Source organism: Protopterus annectens, chromosome 5.part1, assembly GCF_019279795.1.
Source record: "Protopterus annectens isolate FY-2018-M chromosome 5.part1, PAN1.0, whole genome shotgun sequence".
Classification (NCBI taxonomy): domain Eukaryota; kingdom Metazoa; phylum Chordata; order Ceratodontiformes; family Protopteridae; genus Protopterus; species Protopterus annectens.
In genome coordinates, this window is record NC_056736.1 from 144,846,088 (window position 1) to 144,864,772 (window position 18,685).

The window sequence follows — 18,685 nt, forward strand, 5'->3', positions numbered from 1 at the left end:
ATGGATTAATATGGACAAGAACTATTGCCATTAACACCTTACATACTTACCCTGTCACCCCAGGGGAATCCAGTGGCTCACAGCCTGGGACTGTAGGAGTGACAGAATGCACTGGCCTGCTACAGATGGCCTGCATCACTACCAAATACCCTACAGTCCTCTGTCAAAGGCATGTGCCTCACCCGTACTGCCAATGTATATTATATCATGGGGTCCCAACTAACAACATAACATAGTCCACAGAACACAAATGCAAGGCCATGTTGACAAATCCCAGTAGCATGCCCACCATGTCCTACTGCATGAACTGTGGACCAACCCCAAAATACCACTGGGATGAAGGGACAACTATTGGGATACTTCTCAGATATCGCTCACATAATGTTAGGAAGAGGCTAGAATAACAAGAGTGGTGGGTGCAGAAGCATGGATGCCATGGAGTGTGTGAAGACTGAAACTTTGTGTGCCCATACTACCCCTGCCTGCAGTAATGGGTGGCTACAAACCTGCTTGTAAACCACAATGTGAAGTGGAACTGAGAAGATGAGCCCTGCCTCTGGTTAACCTGGGTGAATCTGTACAGCTGAGAGGTATGGCAACAGCAGGATATTGCCATTATGGTACGTCGATAGATGTACAAGCAGGGGATCCTCAGCCACCACAGTACCAAGGTGCTGGACCATTTACACAGACCCATCAACAAGTGTCTGCAGCTACCCCTCGAGAATGGCATGAGGGTGCAAGAATATATAGGCTGCAGACCAGGGGTGGCTCGTGCTATTGGACTGCAGGACTGCAGCCCTCCTAGCTGTAAAACAAGAAACATAAACAAAATATAAACAAAAGAGAAAATAAAAAACAAAAAGAAAATAATAAACGCAACTGCGAGTCCCGGAACATTGCGCATGCGCACTCGTGGCATTTTCCGATATTTCGACTGCTGGTGAACCAGTCTGGAGCATGCACACAGAATCCAGACTGTCTCCACCAGCAGTCCGGATTATGAAGACAACATGCAAGCCTACATTTTCCCAGCAGTCTATGCAGTTAGAACTGCATAGACTGGAAGGGAATCAGACTGCAACATCCGCAGGCAGGGTGGTCTTGCGGGAAGGATAATACAAACCTGAGGTGCTCTCATGGGAAGGGCTTGCAGGAATGGATTTAACAGCTCTGCGACAGGACTTTGCAGGTAGGGTGTGTAAGGGAATGGATTTAGCAGTTCGGCGACTGTGTGTGTGTGTGTGTGTGTGTGTGTGTGTGTGTGTGTGTGTGTGTGTGTGTGTGTGTGTGTCTGTGTGTGTGTGTGTGTGTGTGTGTGTGTGAGTGCCTGTTTGTCTGTGTGTGCGGGTATGTGTTTTACATCAGAGACATAAAATACATATACGATGATAAAAAAATAAACAGATATACATTTTAACAGACTGCCATTTTCTAAGGAAAATAATGCCCTCCAGTGGCATATGGAAAAATGGACCTTTTATGGATGTAGAGGCCCTCTGCCTGTAAAGTTGGGCCTCACAACACCCTTAGGCACTGTAGCATTTCCCTGTAATCCCTACAGTGTTTGGTAATAGCCTGCTTAATACCAGTTTATTAACACATCATCTCTCTCATTGTGAATTTCATAACTAAAATAAATTAATTGGGTAGCATTGGTGCAATCAGCAACTTATATGTTTCTGAAAAACATTCCATGTACTGGGAACTGAGATTCTGAGTAGCATCACATGTTAAAACTGGGGGGGGGGTATCCATTTTACTGTGTCACTTCAACTTTTATTTTAATTTTATTTAATTTGTTATTTCCTAAGTGCTTTACAAAAGTCAAATTAAATGCATGTATTTAAGCAAAGTATTATAAGTAATAACAATATTTAAAATGTTGTAATGTTATTTTAAACAAGGGCACTACAAGAACATAGTTAAGACAGTAAAGAACTGCTTCAGTGACAGAGACAAAGGTACAGGGACTTCAGAATGCAGCAATGTGATGGGAACAGTTCATGGCAACTTAAACATCAGATTTCCATTTAATGTTATTTCTAGTGCTGAACATTAGTAGTTTATGACTATTTTAGCATCACTGTTTATCTTGCATATGTAAATTTCAGATACTATGTTACATAAAACCTCCCACTGTTCTTTGTAAACAGGAAGATTTTCAAAGCATTATAGGTTCATAGGTTAATACTAAGCTAACTGCCCTTGCAAGCCATTTTAAGCCTAGCCAATTATTCCTTCTGAGACTCAAACCCTGCACCTTGTGTTTGTAAGGCAAACACCTTAACCATTAGGCCACCCTCCCAACCTTTGATGCCCTATGATGCCCTAATTGTGGGATGTGCAAAAGTTTATGTTTCAATGTGTGGTAGTGAAAAGAATAATGAAATATTAAACCAACTTCAGCATTGCCTGACTAGGATGCTTCCTCTATGAGTGGACAAAACTGAATGCACTGATGATTGAACCCCCCGAACTACATTCAACAAAAAAAAAAATGCTGAAAAATACTTTTGAAATGCTTTTTGCAGGGAAGCAAGTCCCCAACAGCACTCAGACTTATAGATATGACCTGCACAGTTATACCAACTGAAGAAGGGGGAAATGTACCCAAAATGTTCATTTGGCATAATTTGACGAATGGGGTATTGCAACAATTTGTTAAGCAAAAAAATGTACCTCTTCTGAGTCAGTGCTAAGATGTTGACAGCTATGGTGAGAACTGAATTCACTAAATGGTAGCCATTTAAGTTTCAGTCTTCCTCTTTCATAAAACAGATGATTTATTTGGCATAGTGTTATGCTGCTCTGACTGTTTTGCACAGGGTCCTGGGTTCAATACTTGGCAGTGAAATGTAAGGTGGTAACACAGCATTTTACTCTAGCAACTTTCCAACATTATACAAGCAATGTTTAAAATTTGTCCCTGTTTTTTGGTCTTTTACCCCCCCCCCCACACAAAATGTTGCCTTTTTCCAGATTTATTGTGCTGCAAAGTTCAGAGATACAACTGAGTTTCAAGTAAATTTTACAAGAAGCTGAGAGCTGCAGGGGAACAAAAGTTTAGTGATGCTTATGCAGAGTCTCCTGGCATTGTTAATATAGCACAACAGGTAGTGTACTTGCTTTTGATGCAGAAGGCTGTGGGTTCTACTCCCACAGTAGGTAGATGCATTGCTGAGACAGTACTGTATTGTAAAGGGGGTGGATGCTGCAGCCCTTTTTGGTGGAGATACCTAGTAACTATGAACCTGTTATCAGTTTGCCATCCATTCCCTATTGCAATATTACTAGCTTATCATTTTTTAATGAAACAGACAATTTATTCTTCAAGGGCAACAGACACTTTATATAAAGTTGTTTGCTAGCAGCAACCTCTTCATTAGTTACAGATTTCTTTAATGTGGAATTATTTAGATGACTTTTACTTCTTCAGAGATTGTGCATATTTACTGATACTGGTGGACTGTAGAAGTTTGAGTAGACTTTTATGATAGAAATGCTCTGAATTGGGCAGTTTTGTCTTTATTGGTGCATGCATTTTGTTTCATTGTTTACTGGAAAAATGTTCTGAATTGGGCAGTTTTGTCATTATTGGTGCATGCATTTTGATTCATTGTTTACTAGAAAAATGTTCAAAACAAATGTAAAATGCCCTCTACAACTGTACTATATTGCACAAGGAATATAATTTAATACAATCAAAAAGGTGTATCAAAGACAAGACCATGTGTATGTTTCATGTGCAAGGGGCCTATGATTTGAAAACAGCCCAAAGTTAATCTTTATCTGCCACTGGCAAAATGTATTTTCTTTGAATGTGGGTTTCAATGAATGTGAGTTTCAAGGGCAGAGAAGTTTTAATGCTCAGTCTGTTTTCGTTGTGAGATTGCATTGCTTTGTTTAACAGATGTCTTAGTGTTTGTGCTGTAAAATGCAAAATAAAACTTTCAAATGAAGTCCAAATCATCGTAGAAGTAAAGCAATATGCACAGTTGCACATTAGTGTTTATAAATGGGGTGAAATAGCCAAGTAATGGTTCATTGGAATGGCTGCAGGGGGGAGGCTCCATTCAACTGGAACAACAGGAACCAAACAGGAAAAAAACAACAGGAGCAAATTCCACCAAGGATTTATTATACACTGGAAAAGTCTCTCTCACTACAATTATTATGGGCTTCTAAAAAGTGCACTGCAACTGGGCTATCTTTCTTACAATTTCTAATGTCTCTTAAATGTTCTAAAAATCTTATTTTAAATGCCCTCTTTGTTTCCCCAATGTAAAACTTGTTGCAAGGACATTGTAAAACATAGATAACACCCACAGAGTTACAACTAAATAAACCATGACTATCAAACTTAACATTATTAATAAATTCAAAATTGGATACAATATGTTTACAAGCCTTGCATTTCCCACAAGGGAAGGTCCCAACTCTAACAGGTTCCATATACATTCTTGGGGAGGGTAGAACAATCTTAGACTTCACCAGAAAATTTTTTATACTCTTACCCTTACGATAAGAAAACTTAATATTCACATTAAGCCATTGTTGTACATTTCTAAGAGAGCATAGATAAAGCCAAAATTGGCTAACAATATCAAGAAACTGTTTAGTAAAGCATCCAAAAGTAGTTACAAAATAAATATTTTCCTTAGTTATACTTTCATTATTGTGTTGTGTCCTATTAACTCTCATAATATTGCAAGTCCTATGATGCATAGATCTTTCATGCCTAGGTTTAACCCCTGTCACTAACCTTGTAAAACTTTTCTCCAAAACATTCTTACTGTAACCTCGGGTAGAAAAAGACTCAACCAAGAGACTCATTTCTTTATGGAAAATATCAGATCTATTACAAAGTCTGAAAATACGTAACATTTCACCATAGGGTAAAGCCTCAATTAGATGAGAAGGGTGCCCACTCGTACTGTGTAAATACTGGCATGCCCCTTCAAATTTCTTATTGGGCGATGTTACAATATTCTCCCCATCTGAAATATCTAACACTACATCCAAAAAGGGAATAATATGTCCAATATTTAATCCATCAAATTTGATATGGTATTTATTAACATTGATTTCATTAAAAAATTCAATGATTTCATCCCTATTGCTATCAACCAAGAATATTAAATCATCAACGTACCTAAAATACTGGATAACGTGTTCTTGAAAAAATTTTTGTTTATAAATCACTTCCAGTTCAAAAAAACCCATAAAAAGGTTGGCATACATGGGGGCAAATGAAGCCCCCATGGCTGTACCTTGCAACTGATGGTATAAAACATTGTTAAATTCAAAAAAATTTTGAGTTAAACAAAAAAATACCATTTCCATCACGTATTCTGTAGCCGGTGAATTTCCTAAGAAAAATCTTAAAGCTTCCAAACCAAATTGATGTCTAATGCTTGTATATAAGCTTTTTACGTCAATACTAACCCATATCATATTGCGATTTATTTTAATGCTTTTTACCTTATTCAAAAAATCAAACACATCACTTATATATGAAGGTAATTTCATAACATAAGGAGACAAAAAATGATGTAAAAAAACACCTAGGTTATGAAGGAAATACTCAGACCCAGATACTATCGGCCTACCAGGGGGCTTTTGCAAATTCTTATGAATTTTAGGTAGACAGTAAAACAGGGCCATTTTGCAACCCTCCACCTGAAACTTTTTTTTAATATCTGACTGGCAAAAATAGCCCAATCTTAATCCCTTATTAACCAGCTCCTTATATTCATCAATAGCTGTAAAGAAAACTTCAGGCTCAACAACCTTATATGTGTTAATATCACAAAGATGTTTCATACACATATTCAAATAATCAGAAAAACCCATAGCAACAAGTTTGTTGCCCTTATCCGATGGTTTGAAAACAATATCATCCATCTTACTTAAATTTAATAAGGCTTTCCATTCCTGAATAGACATATTATAAACTATATTGGACTTATTGCTCATAAAATCTTTATGAGCTAACTCAGCAAAATAATTCACCAGGCTAACAAATTGACACACCTCCCCATTAAGAACATCAGGCATGAATGTACTATGAGAAGGAACCTTTGAAGTATCCAAACTGTAATAAGCATTATTTTCGGTTTCAGAAATACATGAATAAAAACTATCTATAGAACTATCCGAACTTTCTTCATCCATTTCCAAAGCAGAAAAACTATTTTTGCTAAAAAAATGTTTCAAATGCAGCTTTCTAGCAAAAGCAAACACATCACCTTGTATATCATACAAACGAGTAACCACAGTAGGGACAAATTTAAGCCCCTTATTTAAAACACACATTTCAAAATCATTAAATATGTGACTAGAGAGATTGACTACATATTCAGTTGCATTCAACACATCTTTAGTATTAAACACAGAACAATTATTAACGCCTTCCCCGTTTAAACCCCCCTTGTCCAAAACGCTGCCCACCTGGGTTAGCAGACTGTTCCCAAGTCCGTTTTTGTCCCTGTGCTGGAGGATTCGAGGAAGTGGAGGAATTCCCCCGAAATGTTTGACGAAATCTGTCCCTCTGTTCAGCTGCTGGGAGACCTGGAAAGTCGCCATCATTCCATTCGTCTTCATGCGAGGTGTAGCCTCCTTCTGAGGCCGAGAAATTAAACAGTGGATTCACAGCGTCATCTGGATGAAACCTAACTTGTTTGCGACGTTTGGAACGTTCCGTCCTAGACAAAAAAGCCTTGCTGGACTCATAATCACGTATGTCCCGTAACAGTTTCCCCTTCTTCCTATTAACCAAAGTAACTTCATACTCTTTCAGTTTTAAGTTGGTTTGTTTAAGAAAGTCATCAAATACGGGCAACGGGACAGCATTAGTTAAATCAGAGCAAAGTCTTTTAATACTAGCACACAGTTCCTTATGCTTCAACTGGTCATGTTCTATGAGTATGTGAAGCCATTCACTCACACATTGGTGGGCAGCATTTACCCACCTTTTGTGAAAAGAAATGTCCGTTTCCACACTTAAGTCAAATGGACTGGAAGGATCCTTAAACACTCTCAGTCCCCTGGGAGTGGTGTCAGTCTCCACATATTTTTGTAACCCACAGATGTTATAATGTACTGAGGTTTCCTTCCACATTAATTTCTCCAGTTCATCAAACAATGATTTATGTTCTGTATTCAATGCTAATGAAATTTTTCTACCCACACCAGAAAAAGGATTGGTGGGCCTAGAACGTCTGTCTTCATCCCATTTTTCCCAAATACTGTTAGCTTCATTTGAAACTCTTTGTGGAGCTTGTCTCTCACCTCTATCCGATTGATTTGAAGTAGTAGTAGAATTAACCAGAAAATTGTCCAGGGACATTTGACTCCCCTCCATATTTTCTCTAAAAATCCGAGGCAGATGGAACTGTGGATCAGTAGGCATCAAACTGGAACAACAGGAACCAAACAGCAAAAAAACAACAGGAGCAAATTCCACCAAGGATTTATTATACACTGGAAAAGTCTCTCTCACTACAATTATTATGGGCTTCTAAAAAGTGCACTGCAACTGGGCTATCTTTCTTACAATTTCTAATGTCTCTTAAATGTTCTAAAAATCTTATTTTAAATGCCCTCTTTGTTTCCCCAATGTAAAACTTGTTGCAAGGACATTGTAAAGCGTAGATAACACCCACAGAGTTACAACTAAATAAACCATGACTATCAAACTTAACATTATTAATAAATTCAAAATTGGATACAATATGTTTACAAGCCTTGCATTTCCCACAAGGGAAGGTCCCAACTCTAACAGGTTCCATATACATTCTTGGGGAGGGTAGAACAATCTTAGACTTCACCAGAAAATTTTTTATACTCTTACCCTTACGGTAAGAAAACTTAATATTCACATTAAGCCATTGTTGTACATTTCTAAGAGAGCATAGATAAAGCCAAAATTGGCTAACAATATCAAGACACTGTTTAGTAAAGCATCCAAAAGTAGTTACAAAATAAATATTTTCCTTAGTTATACTTTCATTATTGTGTTGTGTCCTATTAACTCTCATAATATTGCAAGTCCTATGATGCATAGATCTTGTATGCCAGATTTATTGTGCTGCAAAGTTCAGAGATACAACTGAGTTTCAAGTAAATTTTACAAGAAGCTGAGAGCTGCAGGGGAACAAAAGTTTAGTGATGCTTATGCAGAGTCTCCTGGCATTGTTAATATAGCACAACAGGTAGTGTACTTGCTTTTGATGCAGAAGGCTGTGGGTTCTACTCCCACAGTAGGTAGATGCATTGCTGAGACAGTACTGTATTGTAAAGGGGGTGGATGCTGCAGCCCTTTTTGGTGGAGATACCTAGTAACTATGAACCTGTTATCAGTTTGCCATCCATTCCCTATTGCAATATTACTAGCTTATCGTTTTTTTAATGAAACAGACAATTTATTCTTCAAGGGCAACAGACACTTTATATAAAGTTGTTTGCTAGCAGCAACCTCTTCATTAGTTACAGATTTCTTTAATGTGGAATTATTTAGATGACTTTTACTTCTTCAGAGATTGTGCATATTTACTGATACTGGTGGACTGTAGAAGTTTGAGTAGACTTTTATGATAGAAATGCTCTGAATTGGGCAGTTTTGTCTTTATTGGTGCATGCATTTTGTTTCATTGTTTACTGGAAAAATGTTCTGAATTGGGCAGTTTTGTCATTATTGGTGCATGCATTTTGATTCATTGTTTACTAGAAAATGTTCAAAACAAATGTAAAATGCCCTCTACAACTGTACTATATTGCACAAGGAATATAATTTAATACAATCAAAAAGGTGTATCAAAGACAAGACCATGTGTATGTTTCATGTGCAAGGGGCCTATGATTTGAAAACAGCCCAAAGTTAATCTTTATCTGCCACTGGCAAAATGTATTTTCTTTGAATGTGGGTTTCAATGAATGTGAGTTTCAAGGGCAGAGAAGTTTTAATGCTCAGTCTGTTTTCGTTGTGAGATTGCATTGCTTTGTTTAACAGATGTCTTAGTGTTTGTGCTGTAAAATACAAAATAAAACTTTCAAATGAAGTCCAAATCATCGTAGAAGTAAAGCAATATGCACATTTGCACATTAGTGTTTATAAATGGGGTGAAATAGCCAAGTAATGGTTCATTGGAATGGCTGCAGGGGGGAGGCTCCATTCAATCCTGATTTTGTGAGGGGGAAGGGCGGCAAACCTCTCAGCTGTCCAGATTTTCCAGAATGAATAGATTTTTGCTTCTTATTTTTGGCTTGTTCCTCATAAAATGTGTGGTTTTCTGGAAAATAATTTAGGAATTATATCACTAAATAATGACAGACAATGAGTTTCAGACTTCATAACCTTCAGAAAAATGCATGCTAAAGCAAGACCTGTTATTCTATCAACTGTCTCAGTTTATACAACAACTTTCAGTACTGTTTATATTTTCCCCCAGTATATTTGGCCTTGTCCAGATTTCCTGCATTAACAGGTTGAGAGGTACATGCAAATAAATTGCTTTAAAGAATTAGGCATATCCAAACCTCTCAACTGTCCCCGATTTTGGCTCAAAATGTTGCTCTTCCCTAATAATCCGGCCACAAAATGGCAATTTTGGAAGAAAATGTGGAGGGTTTACAATTAAGAAATAACTGTAATAATCAGAGTTATATATTACTTTTATTTCAGAAATGCATGTAGATTCTTTTATTTGGTCAGCTGCTCAAGTTAGCAGTACTAATATCAAAAAGTGTCCCTTCTTTGACAGGTTCCCAGCTGTATTATGTGGCGATTTTATATTTTTGCATCACATTTTTGGTCCATTTTTCATAAAATTGTTTTTTTTTTTTGGTAAATTAGTGGCAAATCATTAGCAACAACAACGTTCCCATGGTAGGAATTTTCCTAATCTCTTAACTGTGGACAACCCTCTGTTACAGATGGGTTTTGTGACTTTGAAAGACACTGGTTTGAGTAACTCTATACCAGCAACAATTGATAAAAATTTTTAGGAACTCCTCAGGGACTACAACTATAAAATGGGGAGGCTACAACGCCTCTTATGGCAAACCTTTCATTTTGAAGCATGTCTTTCATATGGTATTGTACCCCGTGGCATGAGAGTACTCTGTATGCCTACGCAGGGAGATCGCTATCCTACATTGTTGGCAAGATGGCAACTTATTAACATAAAAACTAGCTTTCAATATATGGAACTCCTCATTGAATTTTTTGCACCTGAGATAGCCACCTTGAAACAAGAAACAGGTGCGTTACAACATAAACTGTGTAATGACTTTATAGGTAATGGTTACTCACAGAAATTAGAAGAGGTTTACCGCTCTCTACGTGATAGCGATAATAAACTAAAAACAACCAAGATGAACAAACTTACTAGAGACTATACTGACTTCTCCAATGGCGAGATCTTTGTTTGGGCTAGAACCAGGGGGGATTTGCCCAACAGAAATGTCACCACTAGCAAACAGCCATACAGAGCCTTTGCTACAGCTTCTAGCATTTCTGATAACTCTAATGGTAATATGGAACATCCAGAGGCATCGAACTCCACTTGCTTGCATGTAACTATGTCTGAATCACGTGATCACGTGATTTCTGCTGCTGATGCAGCACACGTTTCCGAGAATGCAGTAGCAATTGTTCAGTCCCTTGATGTTAGAGACGTGAATGCGTCTATGGCTTCCCGTCAGGTGGATAATGCCACCATGTCGGAGACACCATTCGCAGTGGATTCTGCAAACACGACAACAGTGAATGATGAATGCTTGGGCGCACGGCCCAAGATTCCTTCGGCAGAACGACATTTTTTGGAAACTCTACCAGTACCCGTGAAAAAGAAGACAGGGGCGTGGAAACGCTCCTTAAGGCAGAGACCCGCGGAAGAAGCGGAGAACATTAGAGTGACTACTTGTGGTAACTGCGACAATGATAACATTGTATATAATTTGTCCTCATATGTTTTGAATGCTGAGGAGTTATATGTGTTGAACAAGGGTTTGTCATTTGTCCCGAGCAGGACTTGCAATTATCAAGATGTAGTCATGGATCTCATGCTTTTGCAGGGGAGTGGCTCTTAGAAATATGTTTGGCAATGTTGTTAATAGTAGTCCCACACTTAGACAGCCTAGCACGTTTGTTCCTCCATTGACACCATCTTTACAACTGTTTATTAATGCCTGTGAAAGGGACCTTATGGCATACTTTCATAATGGTAGTACTCAGAAATATTATAATTTAACTGCATTACAGAGACAAGCCCTCCAAAATTTATGTGATAATAGAGATATTACCATTAAGATGGCTGATAAAGGAGGGGCCATAGTTGTGATGGATACATTGGTATATCATAACAAATTAAGCCAGTTACTATCTGACACACATACCTATAGATTAATGAACCCTTTAATGGTGAAACATATGATAGAGAAAGTCCACAAGACCTTGGAAGAACTCTTGGATGACATGGTCATAAGTGAAGAGTTATACAATTTTCTTAGAATGGAAGGGGTTGTTATACCACTCTTCAAAGGCCTGCCTAAGATACATAAATCTTTGACAGACCCCCCGATACGACCCATAGTATCAGGTAGAAAATGGGTCACAGAAAATGCCTCTATATGGTTAGAAACCACACTTAGGCCATATGTTAATAAAATGGAAAATATATTAACAGACACAGGAGATTTTTTGAAGGCACTTGGAGGGTTAGTTAGGGCCCCTCATGATTCACATTATCTCATGGTTACACTGGACGTACAGAGCCTTTTCACGGTTATACACAATGATTACGGCATAATGGCTATCGATACAATGTTGAGAGAAAATGGAGCCCTAGATCATCATATTAAACAGGTTACAACTATATTTAGGTTAGTTTTGGAAAATAATGTATTTTTGGGTCTAGAACAGACATATAGGCAAGCACAGGGTGTAGCCATGGGCACACCCTGTGCGAATACCTATGCTAACCTGGTACTAGCCTATTGGGAGAATTTGTACATTTTTAACAATAGAGAATGGAAGCCATATATTGGCTTTTATAAACGCTTTGTGGATGATGTTTTTATTTTGTGGAAGGGTGACACCATCTCCCTTAAATTATTTATTGATTTTCTACACTCCACAACAGATTTCTTTAAGTTTACAGAAGTAACATCCTATACTGAGATAAGACTTCTTAGATGTCACAATAGGACAGACTTTACAAGGTTTTTCTACCAGTCTGTATAGGAAGGAGTGTTGGAAAAATACATTTTTAACTTTTGATAGTATGCATTCACGATACACTTTTCCCAACATTGTACAAGGACAGCTAGCCAGGTTATCTAGGAACTACACGGATGATATTTGTTTCAACAATGAATTGGAGAGTTTGAAGGGTCTTTTTGTAGAGAGGGGGTATAATGAAACCATGGTCAAAGATGTTATAGAGAAGCATAGAGATAAAAGGGGTCATAAATATAAGCCCTGGTTATCTAGGCCTGCTAGGGACTTAGCTATACCTTCAAGAGAAATGAAACAGGATGCTAGATTTAAGGTTATGTTCACTTATAGTAGTGATATAAAAGATATCACTGGAATTATAAGGGACAACTGGAACATTCTTACTAGTGATGATAGAATCAACACCATAGTAGGGCCGACTCCAGTATTTGGATATAGGAAGAATAAGAGTCTAAAAGACATTCTATGTGGGAACATGTTAGTTTATCTTATACCCTGCTTTATCTGTAGGCAGCAAGCCTTGTGGTAGATGCAAGGCCTGCCCTTATATTTCTCAAGATGTTTCTTTTATACATCCTGTTACTAATAGGACCCATATGTTGAAAGCTAAAGCCACTTGCAGGACTAAGGATATAGTGTATCTGGCTAATTGTAAGTCTTGCCCATGTTTTTACGTGGGCAAGGCTTAATAATATGTTCAAAGTTAGAATATTGCAACATCTTTCTAGTATAAGAAACAAGGACACACATAATGCTTTGTTCAGACATGTTAGTGAACATCCTACACATTGTTTTACTTTTAGGGCCATAGTCAATGTAAGGCTTGACAAGAGGGGAGGTGATATAAAACACTACACAGAACAGATAGAGTCAAGGAAGATCCTAGAGTTTATGGCACATAGGAATCCAGGGCTCAATGATGTTGTTCCTATTAAACCCACCTTAAAAAATAGGCGGGTTTTCTACTGAATTGATTTCACTAATTGTTCATTGGGTGTGTTCTTATTTAAATTGTGTTCTGCACCATTTTACCTTTGTCTGATGAAGGGTTAACACCCGAAAGCGCTTACCTCTCAGAAGTTTGTATGTTTTTTAGGGCAGAGTTTTATTAAAATTTTTGGATACATAACAGCACCGTTCCAGAGTTCTTTTGTTTTTGTGGCTTCTCAATCGTTGTTCTCTGGTTGGGGTATCAGCACCAAGCATTTGTTTTTCGGATTTACTACAGTTTTGTGCTTTATTGGTGCTGAGCTGTTATGTCTGTGGAGCAACGTTCTGTTAGTGGAATTATGGACAATGATGGTTTACAACAGCGTTCCCATGGTAGGAATTTTCCTAATCTCTTACCTGTGGACAACCCTCTGTTACAGATGGGTTTTGTGACTTTGAAAGACACTGGTTTGAGTAACTCTATACCAGCAACAATTGATAAAAATTTTGAGGAACTACTCAGGGACTACAACTATTAAATGGGGAGGCTACAACGCCTCTTATGGCAAACCTTTCATTTTGAAGCATGTCTTTCATATGGTATTGTACCCCGTGGCATGAGAGTACTCTGTATGCCTACGCAGGGAGATCACTATCCTACATTGTTGGCAAGATGGCAACTTATTAACATAAAAACTAGCTTTCAATATATGGAACTCCTCATTGAATTTTTTGCACCTGAGATAGCCACCTTGAAACAAGAAACAGGTGCGTTACAACATAAACTGTGTAATGACTTTATAGGTAATGGTTACTCACAGAAATTAGAAGAGGTTTACCGCTCTCTACGTGATAGCGATAATAAACTAAAAACAACCAAGATGAACAAACTTACTAGAGACTATACTGACTTCTCCAATGGCGAGATCTTTGTTTGGGCTAGAACCAGGGGGGATTTGCCCAACAGAAATGTCACCACTAGCAAACAGCCATACAGAGCCTTTGCTACAGCTTCTAGCATTTCTGATAACTCTAATGGTAATACGGAACATCCAGAGGCATCGAACTCCACTTGCTTGCATGTAACTACGTCTGAATCACGTGGTCACGTGATTTCTGCTGCTGATGCAGCACACGTTTCCAAGAATGCAGTAGCAATTGTTCAGTCCCTTGATGTTAGAGACATGAATGCGTCTATGGCTTCCCGTCAGGTGGATAATGCCACCATGTCGGAGACACCATTCGCAGTGGATTCTGCAAACACGACAACAGTGAATGATGAATGCTTGGGCGCACGGCCCAAGATTCCTTCGGCAGAATGACATTTTTTGGAAACTCTACCAGTACCCGTGAAAAAGAAGACAGGGGCGTGGAAACGCTCCTTAAGCGAAGGCAGAGACCCGCGCAAGAAGCGGAGAACATTAGAGTGACTACTTGTGGTAACTGCGACAATGGTAACATTGTATATAATTTGTCCTCATATGTTTTGAATGCTGAGGAGTTATATGTGTTGAACAAGGGTTTGTCATTTGTCCCGAGCAGGACTTGCAATTATCAAGATGTAGTCATGGATCTCATGCTTTTTTGCAGGGGAGTGGCTCTTAGAAATATGTTTGGCAATGTTGTTAATAGTAGTCCCACACTTAGACAGCCTAGCACGTTTGTTCCTCCATTGACACCATCTTTACAACTGTTTATTAATGCCTGTGAAAGGGACCTTATGGCATACTTTCATAATGGTAGTACTCAGAAATATTATAATTTAACTGCATTACAGAGACAAGCCCTCCAAAATTTATGTGATAATAGAGATATTACCATTAAGATGGCTGATAAAGGAGGGGCCATAGTTGTGATGGATACATTGGTAAATCACAACAAATTAAGCCAGTTACTATCTGACACACATACCTATAGATTAATGAACCCTTTAATGGTGAAACATATGATAAAGTACACAAGACCTTGGAAGAACTCTTGGATGACATGGTCATAAGTGAAGAGTTATACAATTTTCTTAGAATGGAAGGGGTTGTTATACCACTCTTCAAAGGCCTGCCTAAGATACATAAATCTTTGACAGACCCCCCGATACGACCCATAGTATCAGGTAGAAAATGGGTCACAGAAAATGCCTCTATATGGTTAGAAACCACACTTAGGCCATATGTTAATAAAATGGAAAATATATTAACAGACACAGGAGATTTTTTGAAGGCACTTGGAGGGTTAGTTAGGGCCCCTCATGATTCACATTATCTCATGGTTACACTGGACGTACAGAGCCTTTTCACGGTTATACACAATGATTACGGCATAATGGCTATCGATACAATGTTGAGAGGAAATGGAGCCCTAGATCATCATATTAAACAGGTTACAACTATACTTAGGTTAGTTTTGGAAAATAATGTATTTTTGGGTCTAGAACAGACATATAGGCAAGCACAGGGTGTAGCCATGGGCACACCCTGTGCGAATACCTATGCTAACCTGGTACTAGCCTATTGGGAGAATTTGTACATTTTTAACAATAGAGAATGGAAGCCATATATTGGCTTTTATAAACGCTTTGTGGATGATGTTTTTATTTTGTGGAAGGGTGATACCATCTCCCTTAAATTATTTATTGATTTTCTACACTCCACAACAGATTTCTTTAAGTTTACAGAAGTAACATCCTATACTGAGATAGACTTCTTAGATGTCACAATAGGACAGACTTTACAAGGTTTTTCTACCAGTCTGTATAGGAAGGAGTGTTGGAAAAATACATTTTTAACTTTTGATAGTATGCATCCACGATACACTTTTCCCAACATTGTACAAGGACAGCTAGCCAGGTTATCTAGGAACTCCATGGATGATATTTGTTTCAACAATGAATTGGAGAGTTTGAAGGGTCTTTTTGTAGAGAGGGGGTATAATGAAACCATGGTCAAAGATGTTATAGAGAAGCATAGAGATAAAAGGGGTCATAAATATAAGCCCTGGTTATCTAGGCCTGCTAGGGACTTAGCTATACCTTCAAGAGAAATGAAACAGGATGCTAGATTTAAGGTTATGTTCACTTATAGTAGTGATATAAAAGATATCACTGGAATTATAAGGGACAACTGGAACATTCTTACTAGTGATGATAGAATCAACACCATAGTAGGGCCGACTCCAGTATTTGGATATAGGAAGAATAAGAGTCTAAAAGACATTCTATGTGGGGAACATGTTAGTTTATCTTATACCCCTGCTTTATCTGTAGGCAGCAAGCCTTGTGGTAGATGCAAGGCCTGCCCTTATATTTCTCAAGATGTTTCTTTTATACATCCTGTTACTAATAGGACCCATATGTTGAAAGCTAAAGCCACTTGCAGGACTAAGGATATAGTGTATCTGGCTAATTGTAAGTCTTGCTCATGTTTTCACGTGGGCAAGACGAATAATATGTTCAAAGTTAGAATATTGCAACATCTTTCTAGTATAAGAAACAAGGACACACATAATGCTTTGTTCAGACATGTTAGTGAACATCCTACACATTGTTTTACTTTTAGGGCCATAGTCAATGTAAGGCTTAACAAGAGGGGAGGTGATATAAAACACTACACAGAACAGATAGAGTCAAGGAAGATCCTAGAGTTTATGGCACATAGGAATCCAGGGCTCAATGATGTTGTTCCTATTAAACCCACCTTAAAAAATAGGCGGGTTTTCTACTGAATTGATTTCACTAATTGTTCATTGGGTGTGTTCTTATTTAAATTGTGTTCTGCACCATTTTACCTTTGTCTGATTAACACCCGAAAGCGCTTACCTCTCAGAAGTTTGTATGTTTTTTATGGCAGAGTTTTATTAAAATTTTTGGATACATAACAGCACCGTTCCAGAGTTCTTTTGTTTTTGTCAAATGTAAAGTTGTGTGTGACTGAGTGTTGTGTGTAAGTTTCCATAGGAATGGTTTATGGCCCATTCACACACACTGCACTTCCCATTGCCCATGTTAGTACTCATGCTGATGCCGGTCACCTTGAAATTACCTTCTTGCCAAGTCTCAGCTCCATAAGCCCCATGGTGCTTGTGATAACTGTGTAGTGTTATAGTGCAACATACTATTTGGGTAGGAGTTCTAATCCCAGAACATGGCAACTGTGAAATTGTGTGTGTGTGTGTGTGTGTGTGTGTGTGTGTGTGTGTGTGTGTGTGTGTGTGTGTGTGTGTGGTGATTAATGATTTTGAGGTAATTCACAGTCACTACATCCCTCGTTGGCCTACTTTAGCAAGCCTGCTGATCTCATTCACCTTGAAATACGCCTTTGGATAAAGGCCAGTCCTGTAAGCTCAGTGGCGCATGCGATAACTGCGTAATGCCTTAGTGTAATATACTACTTAGGTAGGAGTTCTAATCCCAGACATGGCAACTGTGAAACTGTGTGTGTGTGTGTGTGTGTGTGTGTGTGTGTGTGTGTGTGTGTATGTTTGTGTGTAGAGATTAATGATTTTGAGGCCATTCACAGTCACTACACCTCCCATTGCCCTAATTTAGCAAACCTGCTGATGTCAGTCACCTTGAAAGACCCCTTTGGAAAAATGCCAGACCTATCAGTTCCATGGTGCATGCGATAACTGCATAATGCTATAATGTAACATGGTAGTTAGATAGAAGTTCTTATCCCAGATCTGGCAAATGTGAAACTGTGTGTGTGTGTAAGAAAGTGTGTATGTCCTTGATAATACCTGATATTATGGACATTGACACTTACTACTCTCCCCTTACCCCTCCATTAGCACTGCTGCTGATGTTAGTCACCTTCAAAGATACTTGTGGAGAGTTTTCCAATATGTCAGCTCCATGGTGTGTGTCATAAATGCAGAACAATGTAATAGCAGTAACTACACATGTAAGGGTTTGAATCTCATCTATGGCAAGTGTTTGTATGTGTACCTCAAATATTTTGGCCCCATTTACACCCAGTACACATCTCAGAGCCTTACTTTAGCAGTCCTGCAGATATCATCCACCTTAGAACTACCTGTTGCCAACACTAAACCATGTCTGGTCAGTGGTGCATGTGGTAAATGCGTAACCATATTGGTCCATAAAGATTGTTAGAGCTTTGAACCTCACCCCTGACAAATATAAATGTGTGTTTATATCACCCAATGCCAGCATTTACAAGAGCTGGTGATATTCCTCACCTTAGAAGTACCTTGGGACAACATCCATTCTATAAGCTTTGTGGCGCATGCGATAATGCGGTACACTATAGTAGCAGTACATAGCTAGGTAGCAATTTGAATCTCAGTGCTGGCAAGTGTGTGTGTGTGTGTGTGTGTGTGTGTGTGTGTGTGTGTGTGTGTGTGTGTGTGTGTGTGTGTGTGTGTGTGGCTGTCATAAGTATCCTGTGTAGAGGCTGCTGTGATTGCATAATAACAGAATGCATTGGGGTGGGTTTTGCTAAATTATTAAATTGAGGACCTGGTATATCTCACAATGTCCATCTTACAAAGACAACAGAT